A 27,145-nucleotide genomic window follows, 5' to 3' on the forward strand; every position below is an offset into this window, starting at 1 on the left:
GGCCTCTCACTGTCGTGGCCTCTCCCGCTGCGGAGCACAGGCTCCGGACGCGCAGGCCCAGCGGCCATGGCTCACGGGCCTAGCCGCTCCGCGCCATGTGGGATCTTCCTGGACCGGGGCACGAACCCGTGTCCCCTGCATCGGCAGGCGGACTCTCAACCACTGCGCCACCAGGGAAGCCCTGAAGCACAGTCTTTTTGTGTGTGGTATATACAGAAACAAAAAACCAGTAAGAGCTGATGGCATGTAGTGGAGAGAAAAGACTGGTTTGAACAATTTCATACGTTCTTACAAATGCTTTCTCAAACGTGATGGCTTTTGATTTAAAGTGATCAGAATGGACACACACAGTTCCTCCAGTGGTCGTTCTGAGTTACTGTGTTAATAACCACTTTAGTCTATCAGGTTTTAAGTTGCAGGCTTACCTAAAAGATAATCTTGACCTCAAAATAAATCTATTAAATATTGTATAGATTGAAGAGAAAGAATAGGAGACCTCTCTGAGAAGCAATACCATATTTGGTCTTAGGAATCCACTGGGATGTAAACCATAGACAAAATTATGGGCCACTTTAGAACAAAGCTGTAACTGCCCAGACATTCTTCACTCTGTTAAAAGGGAAGACGACGAAAAGCCAATGGAGACGACCTGAGCCACTTTGGGGTTTTCTTGGCTAATGCCAGCAAATTCCTTCTTAAAAACACAGCAGCCGACTTACTACTTGATGTTTGTTTCATGGCTGTCTTTCGTGGGGTGAGCTTGGGAGTTTCTCCTTGTTAGACCCATCTTGATGGAGAAGGGCCATTAAGCAAGAATCTGACTTGTTATAAAACATCCCAGTACTGACACATGCAAACAAACACACATCCTAGAAGCATAATGTTCATTCCTGAGCGCTGCCAACACCGGGAAGTTTTCTTCTGAAACAGTCCCCCAAGTCAATTTGCAAGCCTCACGGCCATACCTCAGTTTTGCTCAATAACCACCTTATCTACTATAGTCAAGAGCCTGTCATTTTCTCTGAATTGAAAATCGAAATCTCCCCTCAAGGATTAAAGACTTGCCAGGATCTACATTGTGTGTGTGTGTGTGTGTCTGTTTGTGTGTATGCGCGCACGCATGTGCGTGTGTACTAACCATGGAAGAGAAGGCACTAGGCCAGGTACCACGGTATGGATAAAAATAGCCTCAAGAAGCAAGAGAGAGACTGCAGGTAACTACACAGCAAAATCAGGTGTAAAGACATTACTGCTCTTAAAACAGCATTGGCTTTAAAGAACGAACTAATTGATATTCTGATACCAACCATACAAATAGACCTAAAATGACAGTAACATATGCCAACATCTTACATTTTCAACCAAAAGGCAACAAAGTTTTCAAATTAAAAAAAAAAAAAAATAGCATTCAAGTATAGTATTCAGGCAAGTGAAGTGATGAGCTAGGCTTATGTCATGAATTTTATTCAGAAGACATCATTTCCTCCCAAATAGCTGAGAAATATCAGTTTCCTAAGTCCTTAATTTATGCACATTATAATTGTAAGTGTTTTGACTGGATTTCATTTGGAGTAAGGAGCCAAGACTATTTTAAATATACCAAAACAAAGGAAAACTGGTAATTACATTATTGGACTTGATCCTTGTTTCAGTCAGTCCTTTCTGAGCCTCTGAAAACAACTGTATCATTTCAAATGCACACCTGTTTCACCAGAGAAAAATTTCTTAAAAAACGCTTCAACTTAGAAATAAATAGGAATTCAATTTAATAATAACACACATCGACCTTGGACTTTTTTCCTCCAAAAGTGTAGTATTTTAAAAAATACATCAAGAGGGGCCAAATTCAAACAGTCCACATTCCCAATCGAAGAGCAAGGTCTTGGGGCCAGAGAGACCTGTGTTCCGATGCTGGTCTAGCTGTCATCCCTATTCATCATCTCTCTGCACCATCGCGGAGGGACACTTTTCTCCAACCTAAAAAGTACTGAACTGCAGAGAAATGCACAAAGCTCTGGGCTAATACTCTATTTCTATTATCTCTTTTTACATAAAAATTACTTTCAGAACATGCTATTTGTTTCTAGGCTCAAAGTTGCTTCGAAGAATTTCTCTCAACTTGATGCAAGTTAACTTGACAGTGAAGAAATACATTTTTACCACATTAAGGCTCCCATGTGGCCCATTAAGTGTCCAGGATTATTGTACAGTTATTAAATGTTTAATGCATTATACAGAGGGTGATCTTTCCGTGCTATGTGAACTTTAACTTTGGTATACTCCAACCAGAATGCTCAAACATGAAAGCTAACTGTTTTCAGATTTTTGTGCTTGGTGCCCTAACATCAGTTAAAATGTGGAATACAAGAGGAAAGGACTTAGCCAACAGCTTAACAGAACAGAGAAGGAAGTTGGGGCAAGAGTCAGGCAAACAGGAAACATCCTCTTATTTGTCCTGATGCCAAAATGAACTTAGACAATTTTCCTAGGGCAACACTGAACGTCTGGGGAAGTACACCAAGTATAATACACCTCAGAGAATACACGCTGAAAAGCGGGGGCCAGGAGGCAGAACCCCTTGTTCTCCTCTCACCTCCCACCCCTGAGAGAAGGTTTCTAACCAAACCTACAGGCACCCTGTTTTGCGCTTTTCTCTGAGTGAGTAGTTTGGAAAAACTCCAAAGGACTGTCCTCATTGTGGTTAGGGTCACTGCTTTGGAAACTTGGTACCAAAAAATACCACCCAGAAATTGTAAGAATTGATAGGAATTATTTTTAAAGATTTCCTTTTGGCACAGGTTTATCTAAAGAAGGGAACTCCCCTTGAAAATTATATTCAACTTGATGCTCCCTTTAAGTCACTGAGCTAGAAATACAGGGGTCTAACCTGTAAGAGTCCAGAAACGGGTGGGGGCCATGCTCTCTCCACTGTCCCAGCTAGAAGCCACATGCATCCCAGGGAGATGCACATCGGAATGCCAGGCAGGTGCTGTGCTGCACGAGGACTTTTCACTCTGCTCAGGGCAGTGAGCGGTGAGAAGCACAGCCAGGACTCCCCCATCCCTCTTGCCCTTGGGCCCAGCCAGACAAAGCCCTGAGTAAGCCAGAGGCAGCTCTGATGCAAAAAGCAGCCCCCAGGCCCACCTCAAGTCCTCTCCCTCGAAATCCAAGGATGCCCTCAGCCCATGGGGCAGCTTCTGACCTCAAGGCCCTCCAGTGCGCTTGAGGCTTCTTCCAACCAGAAAGCCTAAGGATTCTGTACTTCCTTTACTCCCCGTGAAAGGTCCCACCTAACACCTGCTGACCTCGGTGACGTTTATACCTAAGATGGGTAAGGTGGGAGGTGACAACTGCCACCTCTTCTACCTGGGAAAAGAGCATGGTTCCACCTCATCCCAATCTTGTCCTGCTTCCATTTGACTGATTTATTTGATTTAATTATTCCGTGCTTGCTCAGCCTTAGAGCTTGGGTTCTGAGGTCAGATAGTCCAGGCTCGAATCCAAATCCAACCACTAGCTCTGTGAACCTGGGCAAAGTTCCTAACCTTCTGTGCCTCAGTTTCCTCATCAGTAAAATGGGGGTAATAATCATACTTAACTCATGGGATTAGTGTGTATTTCCTGACACCGTCCACATGAAGCCCTTAGTACCATGCCCTGCACACAGGAAGTTCTGCACAAAGCTGAGCTATGGCTACTCCTCTGGAAAGTCTCTGTATCCCTCCCTCCAAGTGCTTCCCTCCATCGCCAGGCCCTCTTCTTGGACTGGAAAAGCATAGGAATCTACGGAAAGGTCACCTGATACAGAAAGGTCCTGACTAGTGAGCACAGAAAGCAGAGTTTCTACTTCATTGTAGTCTCATTAATAACCTTAAAGTGACATAATACTAGGGTGACAGTATATTATTTATCGATCAAGATACTTTTGAAACTAAAAGGGGGTGCTATTAATAATTAGTGCAAAATAACTATGACTGTCCTACTTCACACCCACTTGTAAACCCTTCCTCACCATCAAGGAAAATCCCGTTAATGCAGACTAAGCCAAAGTCCAAAGCCAGCTGCTGCCTGTTCCTGTAAATAAAGTTTTACTAGAACACAGCCGTGCTCCTTTGTTTACACATTGCCTTTGTCTGCTTTCGTCAACGATGGCAGAGTTAAGTTCATGGCAATTCTAGATTTCAAATGAAACTAAAATTTATCAAAATACAGCTTCCTGATGGGCACCAAATTTTCAGAGGATTCTGTCAAACTAGAAAGGATAAAAAGAAGTAGGAATATCTGGGTGTCAGGTCTGAGAACATCATTCTATATGTCAGGTCTGAGAACATCATTCTATATGCTCAAAAAGCATCAACTACTTAATATGGAAGAAAAAGAAAAGATTTGGGATGGGAAGGATAGGACCTGGTCTTGGCACACAGGCAAGGTGGAGCCAGAGTGCTGTGGGCACTCAGTGCTCTGTTCCTGAGTGGCGTCCTACCTGGGGTCCTCACCTTCTCTGAGCCTCATCTGTGAAGCTGGGGCAGTAACAATACCTTCCTCACAGAAAGATGGTGACCATCAAGTGGAATGGAAAGTGCCATTGCTGTTGTTGCTTTTATTAAATTAATCGTTTGTATTATTGTTATTATTGTTGAAAGGCTGGTAGACATATTCTGTTGACCAAATTATAACAATAATTGTTATACTGAGTTTCAAGTAGGCAGATTTCAGCTCAACACAAGGAGAGACTGTCACCTTACTGCCTGCGGACAGTCAGATGAACAGACCATTCACAGATGTTCAAAACCCCTGACACTGCCCCAGGAGGCGGCAGGGCGGATGCAGTGGGGACTGCAGAAGGGTGATGATTTGTACTGAATGACTTCAATGTTTTTTTTTCCTCTGTGATTATGTTTAAGAAAGTTTTATGTGTCCCTGAAAAAACGAGTACATATCATCCCTGAAAAAACGAGTACATATCATCTTCTTGATAGGGAAGTATGACACACCAAAGGTTAAGTAGATGTCGGCGGATTATGAGGACAGTGTATCGCAAACTTTTAAGTTTTAAAGGACTCAAAACCGGATAAGAAAACAAGCTGGCTCCATTTTGCCAGAAAGGTGAATGGAGGGGCAAGACCAGGGCACCAATGAACGCACGAAGCTGATGGATTAACCCAGGAAGTGGCCGGTCCCCAACAACAGACCCAGTGGTTTTGGCTGGCAGGATCTTCCTGCAAAGGCACTGTGCCCAATTCATTTGCCAGGTGCCTGAGGCTAAGCCCAGGCTCCCTCTCACTGTAGCCACCTTATCTTTAGTGGACAAGCCCTGACCCACTGATCACGGCACCTGAGAGGACAGCCGATTGCATAATGGGCCTGCAGCCCCAGGTGCCCATTACCCAGGATGCAAGTATGGCCACAGAGCACAGACTCAAGCACTCCTTAACGCCCTAGGGGCTTAAGGGTCATTCGTTCATAACCTGAATACAAATCAAGAGTTTAAAAAGTATAGAGGAGCCGAAGGAGGAGGGGAAAGCATGGGTGTGCTATAGGACATTACAGGTGAGACACTGAGAATAAGGCCACTGAGTCCGGGGGTGGATAAATGGATGAAGGCAAGCATACTACTGGAACACACACAGTCCATGTTTGCCTCATGAATTATTAGCATGAAATGCCTTTTCATAAGGTGGTTGAATCTTCGGTGCCATCCATCTCAAGTCCTCTCAGGTCGGAGAGGCATGGAATGCGTAACAAATGCCCCTCCTTCACGTGGTACTTTACAGTTTATAAAACACATCCACATGAAGAAAACAGTATGGTGGGTAGTTCTACACTCATTCTTGCAGATGAGGAAACAGGCTCAAAAAGGCAAGTGACTTGGCCAATATCCCACAGCTAAAGAAGACTTCAGTCTGCCAATCCAAAGCCCTTTTGTCAATTAAACAGCTTTTCAGAGCAAGGATCCGCAGACTGGGTGGGAGGAAAATGAAGTGGGGACAGAGGGAAGGAGGACGGCGAGGTCCTTTCTCACATGTTATCTCTTCACGCCATCCTCACGCCAACCCCCCTGGGTGTGGATGAGTTTCCTCAATGTGGCAAGTGAACCCAGAGGGCTCAAGTTGAAGATCACACCAGGACCAGCTGACAGTACTAACTCCAGGCCGTTTCCCCACCTCAAGGCTGCCTGGAGAGCAGGTGTAGAGGCATCAGGCAGGAGAAACACTGGGGATGGCACTGGCAGTGGCACGTCTGCACGAGGATGAGGTGCTCGCCAGCCTCAGGGGATGTGGTGCCAGAGCCCAGGCCGGAAAAGCAGGGGGACACAGTGAGAGCTGGCCAGCGGGCCAAGAAGTCTCGAGGAAGAAGGAAAGGGGGTGAGGGTGGGGGCAGGAGGAGAGTGGAGGGCTGAGCGGGCCGGGAGGACCTGGCACCGGGTCTCCTCATGACCTCAGGCGCGTGCTCCCCTACTTCAGCAGGTGGGCTAGAGAGCCAGCCTGAAAGGACATGGTGCTTTGCAGGTTGGTCTTTGATTGGGTGGAAAGAGGAAGACATTCAACCCTAAGGAAGCAAAAGCAACTTACTGGCTGCTGAAGCTTCAGCTGCCTCCTCTCCACCTCTATGCCCCGCCCATCCACCCACTGCCACCTTGAGAGCTGTCCTGACGCCTCAGAGACCTGTGGTCTTGTTCTTTGCAGATATTTCCAGAAAATGGGCAAGAGGAAAAGACCAGGGTTTGAACGTCTATTGGAGTTTGTTTTTTTTTTAATTCATTTATTTTATTTATTTATTTTTGGCCGTGTTAGGTCTTCGTTGCCGCATGTGGGCTTCTTGTTGTGGTAGCTTCTCTTGTCGCGGAGCACGGGCTCTAGGCGCACGGGCTTCAGTAGTTTTGGCGTGCAGGCTCAGTAGTTGTGGCTCACGGACTTCAGTGGCTGTGGCTCGCGGGTTCTAGAGCGCAGGCTTGGTAGTTGTGGCTCACGGACTTCAGTGGCTGTGGCTCGCGGGCTCTAGAGCGCAGGCTCGGTAGTTGTGGCTCACGGACTTCAGTGGCTGTGGCTCGCGGGCTCTAGAGTGCAGGCTCAGTAGTTGTGGCGCCCGGGCTTAGTTGCTCCACAGCTTGTGGGATCTTCCCAGACCAGGGATCGAACCCATGTCCCCTATATTGGCAGGCGGATTCTCAACCACTGCGCCACCAGGGAAGCCCCTGTCGGAGATTTTTGAAGCCCAGTTCCACGTCTGCCTTCCCAGGCAGACAACAAGGGCAGTGAGGACAGCAGGGTGGGGCACAATGAACCTGGCAGCTCCTATGGCCACACCGACGTCAGTCATGGCGACAAACGGCCACCTTGGCACGGTCCTCGGCCAGGGGCTCTCTCCTGACTTTCCTGGAGCGAGAGCTGCGTGAATGTGCTGTAGGCAGAGGAACGATCTGGGCTTTGACCTCTGCAGACCTGGGTACAAATTCCGACTCTACCAAGTGCTAGCTGAGTCTCAGTTGCCTTATCTGAAAAATAGGGGTGATGATTCTTATCTCAAAAGGTTGCATCTGCTAGAATCTGGTACTTTCCGTCTACCACATGGCAGCTAGTGAATAAACATTAGCTCTCTTTATTTCCTCCCTCTCCAGCCAATACTGAGGAGGTGGGCTGGCCTGGCAGGATGAGGGGCACACAGGTAACACCCCTCTCCTCCCCCTGCCTCTCCACCCTGTCACTCCTTTTCTCTTTCCTTCTCAGGTCCCAGTTCAGAGGTTGATCAACACAACACACAAGGTCAGAGACCGTGTGGCAAGGCCTCACAGGCTTACAGGGGCACATCACTAACAATGACATCTGTTATCAGGCACACAGAGTGGAATCAGAGCTTATATGACAACTGGGTTCTAAAATTCACCAAGAAATGACTGTATTAAAACTTACTCCTGAAAACACCTTAAACACAAAAATAAATAAAACACTGTGTGGGACTATCTGTGTATAAATCAGTCCAATGTGCCCAGTTTTTCCTTTCTCCCCTCCAGTGTTGGGACAACTCTCTGTTTCTCTGGTTAAGTACCAGACAATTACATTTAGGGATGACACTGCAAGAAAAGTCCGCCCCGTGTAACTGTTTGGTGGTACCACACTTGGCGTGGCGAGGTGCGATGCCACGAAGGTGGGCCATGCAGTTTCTCCTACTGTGTCCAGGGATGTTTAAATATGGCTTCTCACCTTGTCTCCCTAACCAGAGCTGTTTCTGTACCCCACTCCGCACATTACATCATTAAGGAATATTTTTAATTTATAAAAATAGTAGACGGGTATTCTATAAACTCTGTAAAGTACAGGAAAAAAATAATTAAAGAAAAAAGAACTTTCACAAAAAAAGGCAGTCTCATTTTGGAATATTTCCTCGCCAGTCTTCTTTCTCTTTAAAGTTTTTATACAGTTAAGGTGATACGGTACATAATTTTTATACTATTTTCCTTATTACTTAATTTTGCCTGTTTGACTTAGTACGCTCAAAAACCACCAGTGACTTTGTCAACACCCTTATTATTAATAACTCTGTACATGTAGTTTTAATAACTGCATAATATTCAACTACGTAGCTATTTCAAAATTTATTCATCAGCCCCATGGTGGACCAGCTGTCTCCAACTTTTCACTACTGCAAATAATGCTGCAATGAACATCTTTCTGGATAAGCCTTTGTCCACACAGTAAGTAAGTTCTCAACCACTTTTTTTAACCACTAGAAAATCTGGTCTGCACTGAGATGACATCCCACCAAGCTCGGGAATGAGGCACTTTCCCCCCCTGCCAAAGCACTTACCAGCCTCTGTGCTCAGATTCCTGACATCCAACAGCAGGGCACCTCTGACCATGGTGGCCATACTGTTCCAAGATGGAAGCGCTGCTCAGTTAGCAACTAGGGACTTAGTGGTCTCCATCATGTCATTTTTCATATGGGGCTTTGCTTTCTTCAGCTGTAAAACTAGGAGCTAGAATGAGATGATCTCAATGTTCCCTGCTGCCTTTATAACTGAACAACTGGTTCTAGAAAAAAGAAGCTTTACAGACCCAGCAGTGACTTTCCTCAACAATTTTACAGTCAGATTTCTCTAATGCTGAATTACAGCTTGAGGGCAGCCACCACGGCAGCTCGTGAGAGGCCCTGGGCCCCGAGCTCTTGGTCAGGGAAGGTAGGGAAGAATCTCAGGGAAGGCGAAGTGAGTGAGACCCTGGCTTGTCATGTAAGGGAGAAATGGAGCCACTGGGCCTCAGATGGCGGCACTGCTCTCAGTATTGGCCATCTGGAAGAGACCATGTGTCCAACCATGTCTGCTGGCCAGTCTCATGATGGCAGGCTGCGCAGTCTAACAGACACCCTGACTTAGAGAAGCCTCGGTGGAGAGCACTCACTTGGAGCCTTCTTTGGCTTTACCTGGAATTTTCTTCCTTTGACTATCTGCTTCTCAGGCCAAAGCAGACAGGAACTCCTGGGTAAGGAGTGAGAAGTGGGACTTGGGGAGAGTTGGAGGCAGGCTGATTGACAACAGCAAGAGGGAGGGCTGCAAGTTAGCGAAAGCAGGCAGCAGAGCTTTAGCAGAGCAGTTTTGGGTCATGCACTGTTGCAGGAAGCTGCGCATGGCCCCGGGAGCACCAGTGGATATAGCAACATTCAAAAGAATGACACTGATCAATTCACACTAAAGATCAACAGACCTCATTTAAGAAGCTCAGAAAATCTAAATCTGCAAGACATTTGAGGCTCATTTCCACCATGTCTCAAAGAAAAAAGGGATAAGCTTTGGCTATCTGGAAAAGTTGCCCACACTGAGCGCCGCATGTGCTGATGGTGTCAGGAGCCGGGACAAGCTGATCCGGGACACATCATGCTAAAGGGATGCCAGCGACAAGGGAGGGGTTTTCAGGGCTGGGCTGTCAGAGGCTCTGCCCACATTGGCATGGTGCCCAGCACTGTGGGAAGCTCACTGAGCAGGCCTGATACCCCAGAGCATGGTCTGTGCACAGACACTCCCCCATCTCCAGCCAGGGGAGTGCTGGACCACAAGACCTGCCACACAGCCTCTTCGGAAACACCGGCTCTCCTCTCTGCCTTCCTTTTCCCCAGATGCAAACCAGAAACAGAGGATCTGCTGAAAAAACTATTAAGCCCACTCATGACATGGCTGCCTATAGGGTGGGGAAAGCCACTGAGGATGGGAATTGAAAGGAACTTAAACACACACACACACACACACAAACACACACACACACACACACACACACACTCATTTTACAAAGGCTGGAAGCAAATATGCCAAAATGTTAAGTGCTATAAATTCTGGGTGGCTGGTGTATTATTCTAGGATTTTTGTGTCTGTGTTCTCCAAATAACTCAAAACATAAAAGACAACAGGCCTCTGTCCCCCCAGGAGGTATGTCACTAAATCATTCATCCATGTGTCCATCCATTCAAACATGTCCTGCTTTGTGCGCCTCATTAACCTGCCAGGCACGGGCTGCGCTTCGAGGGCCGGCGATGAAGGAAGAGGATCAAGTCCGGCCCTCGTGCAGCTTTCCCTCCTTGCACGTGGTTTATGCCACCTTCTCCTTCCTTCTCTCAAACCTTAGAAGTAGAAGGGAGCATCTCACCTCATTCTACCTCTCGTTTCACTCAGAGTAAAACCCGTACCCCTCACCCCGACCACACAGTGCATACTGAGCCGTCTCCTCCCTCCTCTCCCATCTTCCCCTTCCCCACTTTCACAGGACAGCAGGGGCAAGGGGTCGGGGGGGATGGAGGCTCTTTCCTGTCTTGGGCCCTTGGTCCTTGCCGTTCCCCCATTCCCATGCCTGGACCATTCTCGCCTAACTCTTCCCGTGCATGACAGGCTCATCAAATCCTTCAGGTTTCAACTCAAGCCTCAAAACCTCATCCAAAGGCCTTCCCTGACCTCTCATGTCTAAAAGAGCAGCCCCACCACTCCGTCAGCTGCGCACCCTGCTCTCACACTTACACCCTCGGTATCTGGATGTCCTTCCCCCGCCCCCCTACTCACTCCACTCCAGCCACGCTTGCCCCCTGTTGTTCCCAAACACTCTGGTCCCCACAGGCCTAGAACATTCTTCCCCCAGACACTGCTGAGCTGACCCCCTCACCTCTTCAAGCCTTCTCGGTGAGGCTTTCCAGGATCATGCTCATGTATCCTAAGAGTCTCAAAAGTGCCCTCAGTAAACATCTGACGCTGAGCAAACCCATTTCAGAGCAATCACAAATATCGCCTTTCTTGTTTACCTGATTTCTTATTTACTGTTTCCCCTGAGACAGCCAGAGCAAGCACCACAAGCCAACAGCCTATCTATCCTGCTTAATCCACACGCCCAGTGCGTAAAAGAGAACCTGACACGTTTGAGGTGTTCGGTAAATATCTGAAACCAAAGAAGACACTGGCAGGCCGGGTCTGATGTGAGTTTTTCTATAAAAGGACTTCATGGGAATTCAGCTACTCATTTTCCTCCGATTCCCTGAAAGAATCTTAGCCGCCTGAAAAGGAATCATTATTTCAACTAGCCTAATCATCATGCAAAAATAATGATTTCACTCGTTCTGTGTCCTAAGTTTGAAAGTCAACTGCAGACTGTAATTGCTGCCTAAATCCCAGTAGTACACAAAGCAACTTCGCTTTTTATATGTTACCACAAGGCTCTCCAGGTTTGCTCTTTCCAGCCAAAGAAATGTTGACACAGTTGCTCACCAAGTTTCAACATGCTGATCATGTTAAAATAGTGCACAAGAAATATTTTTCCACTTTATAAAAAGCCAGACTGTTTACATGCTTAAGTGGCCAGAGACTTTGCTATCTGTGTGTGGTCCTGAAGTTTCAATATCATAACCACGAATACAGAGTGGAGCAGCATGCAACCGACTAGTGGATGTGGTTCTCCCGCCAAACTGGGAATCGAGATGTTACCATGCAAGGACTAAGGGAGAAATGGGCTGGTTAAAAGGGGCGAGGAAGGGGGGGGGGCTTTAAAAACCTCATTTTAATATAGTTTTGAAGATAAAGAATAATTTGATATAACTGTGTTATCTGTGCACACATATAATATAGAAAATACATATATTAAATAGAAAGAGAGAAAGAAAGAACAGGCGAGAGAGAGGACAGAAACAGCACACAAGGTCTTTGGCCTACAGATTTCTAGTCAAGATCACATACAAATATGCTGAGCCCAGAGTCAAGTGGCAGAAAGGTTTAAGAAAGAGTTCCCAAGCACCGGCCTTCACACAAGATGACAGGCGTTAATAGGCTTGGCCCAGGAGCTTCACCCAGGCCTTGTGCAACCTCCCAGGAACACCCACCCAAGGAGGGGTCCCAGCCAAGTTCACGGCCCGGCCAGACGAGAAGAACATGCCCCATCTCCTCCGCCTATCCTATTTTCCAAGTAGTACTGGCTTTGGTCTACAATAATTCAGTCTTTCGGCAAGCTAGAAATAGACTTTAAGCAGGGGCTCCACCCTGTCCAGACAATATATAAGTGAAAAAAGACCTCACAGAAAGAAAAATGACCTACAGCTGATGGACTGAAGACACACACTCATTCCCAGAGTCTAGAGTTTAGATGCTCAAGACGGTTTCTGGATTCTGGGCTGTTTGAATTTATCATTCCTGTAGGTTAGTGAGCACTGCCGGTTCTCACATTTTTTACAGCTTTCCACTTGAAGATTCTTGTACACTGTGTCTAAACAAACAAACAAAAATCACTTAGTATAAGCAGGTTCATGTTATAACATGCAATGCCGTTTCCCATTTCACTGCCAAATGCACAAACTGTTATTCTCAGTTGACTGAATAAGTGAAGGAATGGTACGTTATTACAGGGTTGGTTTTTTTTTTCCTGGCATTATTTTTTTTCCTTCTATGGTTTCTTTTACGGAGTCTTCCACGGCTATAGGTCAGAAGAGTTTTCCTGTTGCTATGACAATGGTGTAAATAAGTCAACTTTAAAATTCACTTTGGGGGTATGGAGCTGCCACGTTTCTGGCTACCTAAGCCCTGCTGGGTGTGTGATGTTGCACACTCCTCCCCGCAGACAGAGGATCACGACCATTTAATTGGCCTCCCTCCATTGTGGCCACCACCTTTCTGGCCAGGAAAATCCCACAAGCCTCTCAGAGGTCCCTCTCTGACTGCTGGGCCTCCTCCACACAGATCTGGTCAGTACTGAGTTCCTGCACTACCAGGAGAGGAACATGAGTCCAGTGTTCTACTTCTCCAAATGCAGAGCCTCAGATGAGAGGAGCATGGTGATGTCTGCCTCTCCAACTCTGCCAAGCATCTGTGGCACCTCTCACTTGGCACACAACGACACAGAGCAACGAGCAACGATGAAGAGAAGGAGCCCTAAGGACACCTTTGGAGGATAAAGGGTATGGGAGAGCCCTTGAGAAGGGGGCTCTTTACATGAAGGAAGCTCCAACCACTTTTCCACCACCCCGCCATCCTGCTGCGGCCTTCCACAACTGCCCCACTGGAGGTCCGAAAGCCCCCACAAGGGACCAGCCTACACCCGCAGGAGGATGGTTCTTACTGTATTTTCAGGGAATTTGCCATTCACAATTCATCTGTTCTCCCAAGGCTCCTGGACTCCAGAGAAAGAAAGAAGGTACATGGGACTCACTTAACTGAATCACACACACTCCAGGGTCTGAAAAGGAAAGACCAAGGTCCTAGGATAAACCAATCAATAAAGACAAAAAATTTAGGGAATCTCGAGGCTGTCCAGAAGAAGTCAGCTCTGCTCTCTATCCTTAGAAAATGTCCAGGCTTTCTCCCTGGTTGCTGCTTCTGCCTCAGAAAGAGTGTTGCCGGTTGAACTGTGTCCCTTCCCACCAAAAAAAGATATATTAAAGTCCTAATTCCCTGTACCTGTGAATGTGACCATATTTGGAAATAGGGTCTTTGCAGATGTAATCAAGTTAAGATGAGGTTAGTAGGTCCTTATAAGAACAAGAAAAGATAGAAACACAGAGTGAGAAGGCCGCTATGTGATGATAGAGGGAAAGATTAGAGGGAAGGAGCTCCAAGGACTGCCAGCAAACACCAGAAACTAGAAGAGGCAAGAAGGATCCTCCCCAGAGCCTTCAGAGAGACAGCATGGCCCTGCCAACACTTTGATTTTGGACTTCAAGCCTCCAGAACTGCGAGACAATAAATTGCTGTTTTTAAGCCACCAAGTTTGTGGTGCTTTGTTACAGCAGCCCCAAGGAAACTAATACAAAGAGCAATTTGTCTTGAGCTAAAAAAAGTCATCTGGCATTTGTGTATGCAACTGTCCTTCAGATGAAAGCAAAGCTGCATGTGAAAGCACAGGGCGTACACATCAGCCCCTCCTGTGGCACGGTGGCAGCAAGGTGGCCTAAAGTGTTGTTTTATACAAAACTGCATGAATGGCTATGTTTCAGGGAGCAGCTCAGCATCTGGCAATGTTTGGCTCTACACTTTCTAGGTTGTTTCCATGGTCCATCCATCCCAGCCATGCCTCTAGGCCACCTATACTTCCACCCATCAGTCACCCGCCAGCTGTTCAGGAGACTCAGTAGCCACTTCACCCCTGCGGAGCTCTGAAGACAGTGGGCCTGCAGACCTAGGAGCTGCCAAGAGGCCTGCGACATAGGTAGCCTTAGGTCCCACCTAAACCTTGGCACATGGAGGGGCCCATTCATACCCAGAGGGAATGAATTAAGGGGAGATGGATTAAATAAATGAGTTAAGGGAATGTGCGGGAAAGATAGTAGGGGAGGCCATAACGGTGACGGCCCCTGGTTGTATCAATGCTGGAAGGGTGCCTACAGCAGCCCAAGGCACTATAACTAGATAGAAGGAGAACCAGACTGATGGCCACTAATGCCAAGGTCAAATAGCAAGAAAGGTAGTACTAACCATCAAGTCTAAAGATGTAGAGGTACGTTCTGAAGGGCGACTAGTACAGCAGTACTACAAATTCACCAAATATTTACTGAGCACCTACTGTAGACCAGGCATTATTTTAGGTGTTAAGAATACAGCAGTGAAGGACTTCCTTGGTAGTCCAGTGGTTGAGACTCTGTGCTCCCAATGTAGGGGGCACGGGTTCAATCCCTAATTGGGAAACTAGGATCCCACATGCTAAATGGTGTGGCCAAAAATTAAAAAAAAAAAAAAAAAAAAGTAAAGTACACAGCATTAACGATTTGAGTAGCAGAGAAGGATAAAGCAGAGACGAGAACAGGAAACGTGGGGACGGGGCTGATTATCAGATTAAATGGGGTGATCAAGAAAGAGCTCAAAGAGAAGGTGATAACTGGAGGAAGAGCATTGTAGGTAGGGGGATAGCAGAGCGAAGGCCATGAGGGCAAGAGCCTTCAAAGAATAAGGCTGCCTGTCAGTGAGAGCCAAGCGGACACGTGGCCGTGCATGCAGAGAACAGCCTGGTCATAGAGGGCTTCGACTCTGACACAATCTGACTGCTGCTTTAACCAGATCACCCAGGCTGCTCCATGGAGGGCAGGCTGGGGCGCGGGGGCAGGGAGGAGGCTCCTGCCATAACTGCCACACCTGTGCTAGCACTGAGGCTTATAAACCCCGGCCAATGTGGTGCAGCGGTTAACTCCCCTTAGAGTATCTACCCTAAAGGAAAAATAGTAAGCTGTCGTCTCAGCTCCACCCAGTGAAAAACCTGCCCATTCTTTGCTAAGCGAAATTACATGCAAATCAGAGATCACATCTACATTTATTTAAGGAGAAATGGTCTACCCTATTCATCATAACTCTGTAAACACATTTTATAAAATGTAATGGGCAGTTAAAACATTCCAAAGCAGAAGTACATTTTCTAAAGTAACAAAACACTGTTAAAGTGTTGTATAAATTGTCTGTGTCTCAGAAGAAAATGAGAGGCAATTAATACATTAAGACATCAAATTTTCTTGATGGTGACAAAAATTCTCATTTTATCAACAGACCTTCTTAACTCTGTCTGCCTGGGTAAGTGGAAGCAAGTATAACTTGCCACCTGGCACGACTGCCATCTCTTTGTGGCTATGCGATAAGTCTAGAGCTCTCTGACAGGGGAGGCCTTTGGCAACCCTGCCCACCAGACTCAAGGACCAAGTGGATTGGTAACAGCGGAAAGGTGGTAAAGCAAGGAGCCTTCTGTGGAGGGAGCAGCATTTGTCATTAGAGTGACCCCCCTGAAGGAAGGGTATCTGCTGTGTACACAAGCACATCATCCCCAGGACCCCAGAGAGGGTCTACCAGCCTTCTGGCAACTGCAGTCAGTCAACGTAACTCTTCACTGAAGGTGGACTTGATTTATGGATGAAGACAGCTCTCTTTTTAAGGCCAAGTCCCTTCTACTTATTAGCATCTTTTTTGAGAGGATAAATGATGGGGGAGAGGGGAATAAATAAAATTCAAATTTAAATCGAGTCAGTAGCGTATGCTGGAAATTTTTCTGTACTGGCTCAGAGCACAGGTTCTGGAGTTAGACAACTTGGGATGTCAAAGGAGCTGTCTCGGTATGTTAGGGTTCTTCAGAGAAACAGAAACAGTGTGTGTGTGTGTGTGTGTGTGTGTGTGTGTGTGTGTGTGTGTGTGTGTGTGTAGGGGAGGGGAAGAGAGAGAGAGAGAGAGAGACAGAGATGGATGGATAGATTTATTTTAAGAAATTGGCTCACACAGAAATCAAAGAAGAAAAAGAAATAAAAGGAATCCAAATCAGAAAAGAAGAAGTAAAGCTGTCACTCTTTGCAGATGACATGATACTATACACAGAGAATCCTGAAGATGCTACCAGAAAACTACTAGAGCTAATCAGTGAATTTGGTAAAGTAGCAGGATACAAAATTAATGCACAGATATCTCTTGCATTCCTATACACTAATGATGAAAAATCTGAAAGAGAAATTAAGGAAACACTCCCATTTACCACTACAACAAAAAGAATAAAATACCTAGGAATAAACCTACCTAAGGAGACAAAAGACCTGTACGCAAAAAACTATAAGACACTGATGAAAGAAATTAAAGATGATACAAACAGATGGAGAGATATACCATGTTCTTGGATTGGAAGAATCAACACTGTGAAAATGAATATATTACCCAAAGCAATCTACAGATTCAATGCAATCCCTATCAAACTACCAATGGCATTTTTCACAGAACTAGAACAAAAAATTTCACAATTTGTATGGAAACACAAAAGACCCCGAATAGTCAAAGCAATCTTGAGAAAGAAAAACGGAGCTGGAGGAATTAGGCTCCCTGACTTCAGACTATACTACAAAGCTACAGTAATCAAGACAGTATGGTACTGGCACAAAAACAGAAATATAGATCAATGGAACACGATAGAAAGCCCAGAGATAAACCCACGCACACATGGTCACCTTATTTTTGATAAAGGAGGCAAGAATATACAATGGAGAAAAGACAGCCTCTTCAATAAGTGGTGCTGGGAAAACTGGACAGCTACATGTAAAAGAATGAAATTAGAACACTCCCTAACACCATACACAAAAATAAACTCAAAATGGATTAAAGACCTAAATGTAAGGCCAGACACTATCAAACTCTTAGAGGAAAACATAGGCAGAACACTCTATGACATAAATCACAGCAAGATCCTTTTTGACTCACCTCCTAGAGAAATGGAAATAAAAACAAAAATAAACAAATGGGACCTAATGAAACTTCAAAGCTTTTGCACAGCAAAGGGAACCATAAACAAGACCAAAAGACAACCCTCAGAATGGGAGAAAATATTTGCAAATGAAGCAACTGACAAAGGATTAATCTCCAAAATTTACAAGCAGCTCATGCAGCTCAATATCAAAAAACAAACAACCCAATCCAAAAATGGGCAGAAGACCTAAATAGACATTTCTCCAAAGAAGATATACAGATTGCCAACAAACACATGAAAGAATGCTCAACATCACTAATCATTAGAGAAATGCAAAACAAAACTACAATGAGGTATCACTTCACACCAGTCAGAATGGCCATCATCAAAAAATCTACAAACAATAAATGCTGGAGAGGGTGTGGAGAAAAGGGAACACTCTTGCACTGTTGGTGGGAATGTAAATTGATACAGCCACTATGGAGAACAGTATGGAGGTTCCTTAAAAAACTAAAAATAGAACTACCCTATGACCCAGCAATCCCACTACTGGGCATATACCCTGAGAAAACCATAATTCAAAAAGAGTCATGTACCACAATGTTCACTGCAGCTCTATTTACAGTAGCCAGGACCTGGAAGCAACCTAAGTGTCCATCATCGGATGAATGGATAAAGAAGATGTGGCACATATATACAATGGAATATTACTCAGCCACAACAAGAAACAAAACTGAATTATTTGTAATGAGGGGGTTGGACCTAGAGTCTGTCATTCAGAGTGAAGTAAGTCAGAAAGAGAAAAACAAATACCATATGCTAACACATATATATGGAATCTAAAACAAACATACAAAAAGGTTCTGAAGAACATAGGGGCAGGACAGGATTAAAGATGCAGACGTAGAGAATGGACTTGAGGACAAGGGGAGGGAGAAGAGTAAGCTGGGACGAAGTGAGAGAGTGGCATGGACTTATATACACTACCAAATGTAAAACAGATACCTAGTGGGAAGCAGCTGCATAGCACAGGGTGATCAGCTTGGTGCTTTCTAACCACCTAGAGGGGTGGGATAGGGAGGATGGGAGGGAGACGCAAGAGGGAGGAGATATGGGGATATATGTATATGTATAGCTGATTCACTATGTTATAAAGCAGAAACTAACACACAATTGTAAAGCAATTATACTTCAATAAAGATGTGATTGGGGTGGCCGGCAGTCTGGAGACCCAGGGAGGAGTTTGTGTGGCAAACTTGAATCTGCAAGGCAGTCCGGAAGTAGAATTCTTTCTTCCTCAGGGAACCTCAGTCCTTTCTGTAAGCCTTCAACTGACTGGATGCAACCCACCCACATTATGGAGGATAATCGCATTACTCAAAATCTATAGATTTACATGTTAATCTCATCTAAAAAAAAAATACCTTCACAGCAACAGTTAGACTGGTGTTTGACCAGAAACTGGGTATTATGGGCTAGCCAAGATGACAAAGAAAATGAACTATCACTCCCAGTTTCTCATCTGAGAAAAAAAAAAGTGAAAGGTCACAAGACAGCTTTGGTTGTGGCTCTTACATGAGATATTCCCTGTAAAATGCTAATTCGCTCACTGGAGGATGATAATTGAAAGGGCTCATATATATATACATGCTAGTTACCATTACCATTATGCCTACTGCCACCAGCAGTAGTGTTTCTACTACATAGTAACTGCAGCAGTTTCACCTATTTTAGCCACCATCAATGCAAGTACACACGGCTAAATTAGTACTTCCTATGGGAACGTTCTTGATTTACACAGGCATAATTCATACAAGGAAAACCACCAACTGATCTCATCAAACATCATCAGGCCAGTGGAGAAGGACGCACAGGCCAAATAAACTCATGAAAAGACTAACTGGCTCTAGAGAACTCTGATGCACTGTCCCCCCACAGACATGGCCTTAATCTGTGTTCACACCACACATCCTGAATCTGATGCCTGGGTTTGGAAGCATCTTTACCAAGAACATTACCCCATAAACCAAAGTTGGCTACAAAACAGAATCCCAAAATGAGTACCTAGGGCATAGGGAGGGGCAAGGAATATAATGGCAGACCCTCAGAAAAGTCTACCTTTTCCTCCACATGAAAAAAACCACATGTAGAATCTTGACACAGAATATCATAAATGTAAGACCCTCTCCTATCCCCAGAGCTCAGATAATAATATCTAATATAGGGACAGGATTTATAAATAATCTTCTGGTCTCCTGAACAAGGAAGGGGTGCATGTTTCTTAAATTAATCACCTAAGAATCATACAATAACCACAGCTTTTCCTTTTTCATCTTTGACATGTACCATTTCCTTCAATTCAGTTACTGAGCTTATCTGTATCTTTGATAGCAGTCATCATCACAATTAGCTATATTTACTCTTAGATCCAGTTAAACCCTCAGCAATACTGTCCAATTTAAGTTCTTTTTTCCTACTTAGAGGAAAAGAGGCTAATAAGAATTGTCATTGTTATAATCTATTATCGTAGACTATAATTGCTATAATCATTGTAACCTATTTAAGGGTAGAATGATATGATCACAAAATAAATTTGCAGGAAGTTTTAAAAGTTAGATGATTTTTAAAAGGAATTTTAATATGGATATTTAAAAATGTAAATCCTGAGAATAAGGACCAAGACTCAATCACACCAAAGTGTGAGATCCAATTGTGAATCTGTCCAAAATTAAAAAAATTAAAAAAAATTGCTACAAGTTCCAAAGAACCTCTTATCAAGACTACACAGTAAGTTCTCACCTTGAGGCATCCCTGTGGCAATGATCAATTTTTTAAACCATCCACAAACTATCAAAATGATAGATAGAAAGCCAAGTTCAAAACTCAGATAACCATGTCACAGGCAAGAAATGACCGTGAAGGTGAATGGATAAAGAAGATGTGGTGTGTATATATATGTATATGCATATGTATATGTATATGCATACGTATATGCATATGTGTATGTGTATATATATATATATATAAATACAATGGAATATTACTTAGCCATAAAAAAGAATGAAATAATGCCATTGGCAGCAACATGGATAGACCTAGAGATTATCATACTAAGTGAAGTAAATCAAACACAGAAAGCCAAATATCATATGATATCACTTACATATGAAATCTAAAAAAATGATACAAATGAACTTATTTACAAAACAGAAACAGACTCACAGACATAGAAAACAAAATTATGGTTACCAAAGGGGAAGGGCGGAGTGATAAATTAGCAATTTGGGGTTAAAAGATACAGACTATTATATATAAAATAGATAAACAAGGACCTACTGTATAGCACAGAGAACTATACTCAATATTTTGTAATAACCTATATGGGGAAAGAATCTGCAAAAGAATATATATATGTATAACTGAATCATTCTGCTGTACACCTGAAACTAACACAACATTGTAAGTCAACTATACTTCAATTAAAAAAATAAATAAATAAAAAGAAAGAAATGACTGTGAAATAAGCTAGGGGCAGGGTAGAAGCCAGAGACCTGAGGCAGAAGCAAGGGGAGTTTCACTCCTGCAGAGTAATGGGAAAGAGAACCCCCGAGACTGGAACTGTGGCTTGAGGAAGGACTACCCAGAAGAAAACTGCCAACGGATGACCTAAGACAATAGCATGACTGGATGCTGCCATGACAGGGAGGCAGGAGAACACAAACACAGCCTTGGCAGCTCAACAGAGCTACCCACTAGCTCAGCTTAACATCTATTCCACTGCAGGACAGATGATCTGAAATTATATTACCTATTTCATCAAATCTACGATGACATCAATTGTAAGGCATAATATTATTTTACATACTACTAAGAAAAAAATGCTGCCAACTAAATCATGATTCACCATGAATTATAGATGCATCCCAATCTGAAAGATTTTAAAACGTGAAAACAATGTGAGCTTTGAAACTAATGAAATATACTCTATGACTGGGTTCTAGACCTCATGCTGGAGGAGCCAAGAAGAGAGGGCTGGTCCTCAGTGAGAAGAGACAACTTTTTAGAAAATGCAAGGTTAGGTATAAGGGTTTTATACAAAGGGCAACAGAGGAAAATAAAACAATGAAGAAAGAGGAGGAGGGGGAGGGGAAGGAGGAGGGGAGGGGGGGAGGGGGAGGAGGGGGAAGAGAGGAAACAGAAGTAGCAGCAGCCATTGCCACCACCTACTCAAAGTGAGCCTACAGGGCTTCCCTGGTGGTGCAGTGGTTGAGAGTCCGCCTGCCGATGCAGGGGACGACGCGGGTTTGTGCCCCGGTCCGGGAGGATCCCACATGCCACGGAGCGGCTGGGCCCGTGAGCCATGGCCGCTGAGCCTGCGTGTCCGGAGCCTGTGCTCCGCAACGGGAGAGGCCACAGCAGTGAGAGGCCCGCGTACCGCAAAACAAACAAACAAACAAAGTGAGCCTACAAATCAAAAATCCCAAAATATACACAGAATTTTAGTGTTTAGAAAGGTAAGCAACAAAATCAATACGGAAAATAATTTTCTGGAAAATTCTAGTAGACTTAGAAATATGTATGTTTGAGAGCTTTAAAGAGATACAGGAAAATAGTTTTCATTTAAAATATGAGCAAATTATAATACAGAAAGAGACAAAAAAAAAAGGAAAACTGATATGAAAAATACCAAAAGAACAAGTAAGAAATTTTGGAACATATTTTGAAAAATTTTTAGACAGCATCAAGTCTAGACTAAAGTAAGTTGAGAAAAAAATTTTTTTTTAGTAAGCTGGTAAATAGTGGTGGGGAACTTCCCTAGAACAGAGCAAAGAGAAAGAGAAACAGAGGAATACATGTATATGAGAGAACACACATGTCACGAAAGACAAATTGAAAGTCTGCACTAAGGCTAGAATAAGGGTTCCAGGCAAGGAAAGTGGAGGTAATGGTGAAAAACAATATTTAAAGAGAGTATGGTGAAGAATGTTCCACAATTGAGGATGTGATTCCTCAGATGAAAACACCTTTGGGCACAAAGCAAAAAATGAGTCCACACCTAGACACACTATAGTGAAATCACAAACACTAGAGAGTAAAAGAAAGTTGTGAAGCTTAAAAGTTACCATAAAGTCTTACAGAAGATTTCTAATCAGCAGGCAACGGAAGAGTAATACCTTCAAAATGCTCAGGGAAAAACACTGTTGACCTAAAAATTTACACCCATGTAAACTACCATCCAAGATTCAATGCAAAGTAAAGACATTTTTGACATCAAACAACTAACACAATGTATCACCCACAGACCCCCACAATCTCTCATAAAAGGATGTCCATCAACTGAAGGAAAGGCATGGGATACCGGAAGCAATAATCAATCAGTCTAGATACTGATTTTTCTTTTTTTTTTTTTTGCAGTATGCGGGGGCCCTCTCACTGTTGTGGCCTCTCCCGTTGCAGAGCACAGGCTCCAGACACGCAGGCTCAGCGGCCATGGCTCACGGGCCCAGCCGCTCCGCGGCATGTGGGATCTTCCTGGACCGGGGCACGAACCCGTGTCCCCTGCATCGGCAGGCAGACTCTCAACCACTGCGCCACCAGGGAAGCCCCTAGATACTGATTTTTATAAAAGAAACACCCACATACATTTCCACAAAAACTTAACCTCTGATTGAAAAAAATAAATATCGATAACCAATTTATTTTGTATTAAGAAAACATGGTGGAAGTTGCTCAATGTTTCAATAAAATGTACTAAGTTATGGTGGAATATGCAAAAAGGACAGAAATATTGAATGACCATAGAATTTGTTAGAAAATTTTAGAATGAAATATGTGTGGGAGACACTATAGATGGTCTGACCTCAAACCCCATTCTCAGTTTCTCTCTAGCCTCCTTCCAGTTATGGGAGGCTCATGGCACACCAGAGGCTGATGCCCAAATTGCAGCAGGCTGCTCACAGCCATGAAGCAGCAAGAATGAGGAAAAGCCCATGAGTGGGATGTGCTGATGATGATAGACCAGAGTTATGGATGATGGACCAGAGCTGGGTCCCTGATGGCAAGTCCACCTCCAAGTTGTTCGCTGTGTAAGAAAAATAACGCCTGCTTGTTTGTGCTTATATAATTGGTTTTCTCTTACTTGTAGCTGGATATTATTTTAACTAGATAATGAAAAGAATTTAGAATAAGTTCTATAAGAACGGAATTACTGTATATTTATTCCAAACCACAAGAGAGACTTCAAGTGGGAAGGAAACATAAAAAGTTTTGATTAATTCAGCAGAAGGCAGGAAAGGGGAAGATACACAGAAAATAAATGGTAAGCAAAGTATACTGTAGTTGAAATACATCTAAATATATCAATATTTTCAATAAATGTAACCAATGCAGAGGTACAGATTATTACACTGAGCAAACAAAACAAACCAACCAAACATTGATGCTTACAAAAAAGAAGATGCAAAGAAAGAGCTGGAAAAGCAAATGTCTGGCATTTAACCCAAATAAAAACTGGTTAAAAAAAATACCAAATAAAATATTATCTTAGGAAAAAACCATCAGTATCACTAAAGATGAATACTTGATAATAAAAACTGAAAAAATATGTGAGGATAATAGAAAATCATGAATTTGTTTATACTTAACAGCACAGTTTCAAAATGTATAAAACAAAAATTGACAAAATTATAAGGAGAAAATGACAAGTCTATTAACCACAGTGAGAGATACTATCAGAAGCTGAGGAATCAGGCAGAATACTTGAGCAATAAAGTTAATAAACTTGATCTGCTATTTACATAGAATCCTGCATTTAATAAATGCAGAATGTGAATTCTTCTCAATTATACATGGAACATTTACAAAAACTGACCAAGTGCCAGGTCAAAAAGGAAATCTCAAATTTCCAACAAATTTCTATCGTTCAGACTATATCCTCTAACCCATAATGTAGGCAAATTAGAAAATGACAACAGAAAATGTTCTTTAAAAGTAGTTATTTGCAAAATTTAAGATGTAATCCTAAATAAACCAGGAATTTAAAAAGAAATAACAATGAAAATCACAAAATATTTCGAAATTAACAATGAAAGTACTACATATCAAAATGTATAATATGCAGTTAAAGTGATACAGAGATGTAATTTTACAGCCGTTTTTGAATTTTCTAAAACACAAGAAGGAATTAAAATAAATTCAATTTAAAACAGAACAAACCTAAGAAAGGGGGCAACAGGAGATGGGGGAAAAAGTGAGAAAGAGATAAAGTAGAAATTAAACAGAAGTGGCTTCCCTGGTGGCGCGGTGGTTGAGAATCCACCTGACAATGCAGGGGACAGGGGTTTGAGCCCTGGTCTGGGAAGATACACATGTCGCGGAGCAACTAAGCCCATGCACCACAACTATTGAGCCTGCGCTCTATAACCCGTGAGCCACAACCACTGAGCCCGCATGCTGCAACTACTGAAGCCCGTGCGCCTAGAGCCCATGCTCTGCAACAAGAGAAGCCACCGCAATGAGAAGGCCACGCACAACAATGAAGAGTAGCCCTGCTCGCCGCAATTAGAGAAAGCCCACGCACAGCAACAAAGACCCAATGCAGCCAAAAAATAAACAAATAAATTTAAAAGAAAAAAAAATTAAATAAAAAATAGCAAATATTAACAAAACCAAATTCTGGTTCACTAGAAAAACTAAGCAGGCAAACTTCTTGCACAAATAAATAATATTGGATAAAAAGGATGACATAATCTTAAGAGTAGGGTTTTTTAAAAAATAAAAAGAGAAAACTATAACAGCTCTGTATCAATATATCTGAAAACATGGATGAAATGGCTGTTTCTCTAACAAATATTAATTACTAAAACAAACCTAAAAGAAATATTAAAATGTGTACAGATCAGTAAGTATTAAAGAAAATGAACCAATTATAAAAAGGCTATATTCCCATTCTCCACCCCAAAAACTCAGGTCCAGGCAGTTTCAGAAGAGAGTTTTACCAAGTCTTCAAGAAATAGATAATCTCAATCTTATGCAAATTATAATAAATATTTTTCTAAAACGTGATCTACTCAATTCACTTAGTGAGATTAGTAAAAAAAAAAAGTCAAAAAAAAAAAGAAAAAGAAATTAAAGATAAAGCTCATTTATTAAAATAGTTTCAATGATCCTAAAGTATAATACTGGCAAATCAAAGCAGAGTTTGTCCCAGGAATAATAATATTGACAAAATCAGAACATATATACTATATACTTATACTATACTGTATACTATATACCTATATACATATACTAATATAATATACCATATAAAAAGATTCAAGGAAAAAATATTCAATAAATGCTTTTTTTAAAATCTTCAATAAAATTCTAACACTGATTCCTGACACAATGTGGTCACAAACCAAACCCGTAGGAAACTTGTTTGATCTGAAAAGCAGTATCTATCTAAGCCTAAAGCAAGCACTGTTCTTAATAGTGAGACTTTAAAATTCTTTCCATTAAAATCAGGCACAAGACAAGTATACACTACATTTTCACTGTACTCGGGGCCCTACCCAACGCAATGATTTAAGAAATAGAAAAGGGACATATAAGAAGTGAATGAGGGCTTCCCTGGTGGCGCAGTGGTTGGGAGTCTGCCTGCCGGTGCAGGGGACGCGGGTTCGTGCCCCGGTCCAGGAGGACCCCACATGCCGCAGAGCGGCTGGGCCCGTGAGCCATGGCCGCTGGGCCTGCGCGTCCGGAGCCTGTGCTCCGCAATGGGGGAGGCCACAGTGGTGAGAGGCCCGCGTAACGGGGAAAAAAAAAAAAAAAAAAAAAAGACAAAACTGACCTTATTTGTGGATAATGACTGTTTACATGAAAATATTACAAGAATCTTACAGACACTATTAAATATAAAACTATCTTAAATAAACTACTAAAATAAGAGAGTACATTTGGTGGTTTCAACATCAATCTATATAAAAAAAAAAAAAAAGACAAAACTGACCTTATTTGTGGATAATGACTGTTTACATGAAAATATTACAAGAATCTTACAGACACTATTAAATATAAAACTATCTTAAATAAACTACTAAAATAAGAGAGTACATTTGGTGGTTTCAACATCAATCTATATAAAAGTAAATAATTCTCCTAAACCCTGTGATAATCTATTTCAAAACATAAGAGAATAAAATATTCTATTTACAGTAGCAACAAAAACAAAATGCCTAGAAATAAACCTAACAAAGATCCTGCTTAAGGCCTTTAAGGGCTTTGTTCAAAGACTGAGAATTATAAAGATAACTGATAACTGCTCTCCAACTGATTTATAAACTCAACATCACTTGAATCAAAATCCCAAAATTTTAAGGAAGATCAAAGGTCCCAGAGTAGCCAAGACAATTTTGAAAATGTCTTCTGCCAGAAAGTCTTCTGCCAGAAAGTCTTCTGCCAGAAGACTTACAATACTACAGCAATCAAAACAGTTGGCATTGGCAAAGGAAGAG

General features: G+C 43.0%; 1 protein-coding gene across 1 annotated transcript in view; it reads right to left on the bottom strand.

The window, feature by feature from the left end:
• SLX4IP (SLX4 interacting protein) overlaps positions 1 to 27,145 on the bottom strand; it is a 182,184-nt gene that overhangs the window by 102,136 nt on the left and 52,903 nt on the right.

Source organism: Leucopleurus acutus, assembly GCF_964270905.1.
Source record: "Leucopleurus acutus genome assembly, chromosome: 16".
Classification (NCBI taxonomy): domain Eukaryota; kingdom Metazoa; phylum Chordata; class Mammalia; order Artiodactyla; family Delphinidae; genus Leucopleurus; species Leucopleurus acutus.